Source organism: Papaver somniferum, unplaced genomic scaffold (assembly GCF_003573695.1).
Source record: "Papaver somniferum cultivar HN1 unplaced genomic scaffold, ASM357369v1 unplaced-scaffold_117, whole genome shotgun sequence".
Lineage (NCBI taxonomy): Eukaryota > Viridiplantae > Streptophyta > Magnoliopsida > Ranunculales > Papaveraceae > Papaver > Papaver somniferum.
This window is the reverse complement of record NW_020620714.1, coordinates 6,451,358-6,455,028: the sequence shown is the minus strand read 5'-3', so window position 1 is coordinate 6,455,028 and position 3,671 is coordinate 6,451,358. Positions and strand designations below refer to the sequence as shown.

General features: G+C 35.5%; 1 long non-coding RNA gene across 1 annotated transcript; it reads left to right on the top strand.

Moving 5' to 3' along the window:
- Nucleotides 1–2,397: 2,397 nt before the first annotated feature.
- LOC113329605 lies at nt 2,398–3,563 on the top strand. The gene is made up of 3 exons (XR_003349967.1): nt 2,398–2,576; nt 2,703–2,772; nt 3,467–3,563. It is a non-coding gene; the product is annotated as an uncharacterized LOC113329605 (long non-coding RNA).
- Nucleotides 3,564–3,671: the final 108 nt, after the last annotated feature.

Here is a 3,671-nt window from a genome sequence, read left to right as displayed (position 1 = left end):
AGTTCACAGGGTGTAAATATTGTACAGTTTTTTTTCTCTTTATATAACCTTCTTTTTCAAAAAACAACAACAATGTAGCAGTGTCTTACAAATAAAAAACCTCGTTTAATTGGGAGCTCCAAAAACAGTTACGGGCCCTGACCAATTTATACCTACACCAAAAAATATAGAGGGGTTCCAAAAGGTGGTGAAAACAGTTACGGGCCCCGACCTATTAACCCTAAACATAAGACCCCCAATTCATTTTCTAAAACCAAAATCAGAAAACTCCTCCCCCCCCCCCCCCCCCCCCCCCCCCCCCCCCGACTTCTCTCCATCTCCTCCAAATTGAAGATTAATCTCAAAATCAAGGTTGCAGTATCAAGTCGGGAGGAATTAGAAGAAGAAATGACGCCAATTAGAAAGAAAGTGAACTAAGACCCACATTTGTTTTGATTTATTCTTGAGTTTTGATTGTGAATTTGAGTTTTAGAACCGAATTTTTTCAGTTTCAGTGAATGAGTTGTTACTCTGTGTTTTCTTAAACCTTAACGATTCTTCATATGCATATATACTATATGAAAAATCGTTCAGCTATATGAAGTTTTAGATAACGACTCTAATTCTGCTACTACAAATTTTTACCCTAAATTTGGGTCGTTACTTCTATAATCGAATCTATTGACGATCCTAATTCTTCTGCGAACAGTCTCTCTGCCTTAATTATTGGAAGTGTCGTCAATAGATCAAATGAAGTCGTCATTGAATTTTTTTTGGTTTATATTAGATCCGTTACCTATATATAGTAACAGATGACGACCCTAGTTACAAAACAAAAATTCTCATTGTCCAAAATATTGAAAGGGTCGTCACATTATTTGTTAGAGTCGTCATAATTTTTATGAGAGTCGTTTTTGTTTTAAATAATAGGATGACGACCCTTTTTATGAAAGCATGAATACTTAATTTATTTTTTATTTTGTTGTGTATGTATCATTGTAGTTAAAAGAAAGACAAGAAACACATTCTCATTCCTCCTTCCAGACCACCACGACACACCAGATACTTAAGTGTCGGTCCATTCCTTCAATGCAATACTATGCAAGATGTATCCCTTTTACGATTCATTGAAATGATTCTATGAAATCAAAAATTATGATAATCCAGTGCAAGAGTCGTTACATTATATTACTACGGAGCCTAACGACCTTTAATAACATATGCAATGGCTAGGTAGGATCGTTATTTTATGTGACTACAAATATGACGACCCTAGGTGTTACATTTTACAGTGAGTTTTGGTTTTAGAGTCGTTCCTTTGTTAACAAAACAACATAACGACTCTAGGTGACCTAGCTAAAAAGGGTTGTCAATTTGTAGCACACTACCGTAACTATTTTTCATAACCTAGGAAAGTTGCAGGTTTTAGTCGTTATTGGTAGTGTCAATACACGGACGACTTCATAGAGTCGTTTGGGTATACATCTCCCGACTCTGATGACCCTTACACTGAGTTGTTCCATAGTGTGGATGATTCGACCACTTGGAGCAACAAACAGACAAATCAAAGGGTATAAGATGTTTACATGATCATTTGCACCAATATTCATGTCTTCCTCTATTAACATCTCTTAATTAAACATCCAATCCATAGGATTAGTTGAGACAATCTCACCATCAACACAATTATGTTTGTTATTTGAAGCTTCACCAACATCATTTCCTCAACTACAATCACTCATTTCTAATAACCATAACTTTTCCCATAAAAACTCCTCTTTTTCTTCTCAACACACAAAAACACTATTCCCCCCCCCCCAAAAAAAAATAAATAAATAAATAATTTAACTCTTAAATATGATTTTAACTTAAACAAACTAATTATCTTAACTTAACAACTTAATTAACACTAATCATTTAGGGATAGTTTGGACATTTAAAAAATATTGGGATAAGAGTTAACCACCGAATGTTATTTCATAACCCTTTTATCTTATAGTGTCAGGCCCCTAATTGTTTTTAGGGCCCCCAAATTAAACGAGGTTAAAAAAGGTGTGAATATGACTCCTCAAAAAATGACTTGGAGGAATTACCAATATGTACTATTATGGTAGTCTTAGTTAATAGAAGGTCCGCCTAGGGCTGCACAGGAACCGTCCCGTCCCATGGAACCGTACCGGAACCGCAGGAACCGTACCGGTACCGTCCCGGAACCGTGATCATACGGGACAGGTACAAGTACCAAAAACTGGTACCGTGCCTAGAGTAGGTACAAGTAACGGTTCTAGGCTATTCCCGTCCCGTCCCGTAGTACCGAGGATCTGTATCCGTTGATTTTAGGATTAAATCCTGGCCGTTGATATTAGGGGTTATACCCTTTTATTAGTCTCCATCGTATTCTCGGACATTCTCCTCGTTTCCTTCTCCTTCTTCCTTCTTCCCTCTCTCGTTTTTCAGTTTCCTCTCAGAGAAGAGAAGATGCCAAACTTTTAGTTTTGATTTCCTTTCCATCATCATCATCTGTATAAGACTTCAGTATCCATTTACGTAAATGGATCTGCTCTGAAGAACTGTTTTTCTTTTGTATCAACAAAGAGGTGAAGAATATGAAGATCGTTTAATCCTCTTTGTTCTTTGGTCTCTGTGTATTTTTTTTTTGGGTTTATGTACTCTGAAGAACAAGGTTCATGTTCTAATAGATTTCGTTTTGAATAATACTGCAGTTGGAAGTAGAGAACGGAGATTTGAGGTCATCTGTCAGTGATAATTCTTCAGTTGCTACTGAAAATCGAGGTAAGATCATCTTTAATCTCTAGTTTTATGTTTTGGGTTCAATTTTGGTTTTTATTTATTTTCGATTTTGATTTTGTATGGAACTAAGAAATCATGATAAGCTTCAGTTCTCTTCATCTTTCTATTTTTTTATTAAAATAAACTTATACCCAATCTCAAATTGTTTTCCAGATTAGCCTTTTCTCCCACTCTTTGTTCTTAAAAATGAATTCGGAGTTTCTGATCTAGTTTGGGACAGATTTATGATATTTTGAGGATTGTTGTTTTCTGTTCATAATGTTGTATTATTGGATAGTTTGTTACAAATTGAATTAGTTAACTGAGGTTATATGTGATTATGATGTTTATTGATAGGAAGTCTTTATGATAAATTATGTTTGGGTATGAATGAATTGAATTTTTTGTGAGAAACATATCTCAATTTCAGGCATTGCCATAAGTAAGTCCTTGTTATAATCTAAGGATGTGTAATTTCTTTTGAAATTGAAAGAATGATCTGCAACATGGTTATGTGAAATTGGTTTTGAAATCCAGATTAGCTTTCTGTAATTCCTTTGAATTTGTGGTGTTAACCAATAGTTTCTTTGAATAAGACGGTGAACACTTTAACTTATGTTTACCCTTATCTGCTCTAAGATGCAGGTGGCCCTGGCCCTGTTTTGTTTAACACTTTAACTTTTGTTTTTCATTTCAGATGGATGCAAATACAACTCAAAGTGAAGCTGCAACTGAAATTGGTTCCTCTATTCACCCTACATCTGTACCTGCACCTTCTGCTGATGCTCAGCAAGCTGCACAATCTGATCCAACCGAAGCTACAAATAATGCTGGTGATGTAGCCGCGAAGCCGAAATCCAGTTCAAAAGTTTGGAATGAGTTTATAAAATTAAATGGGGAAT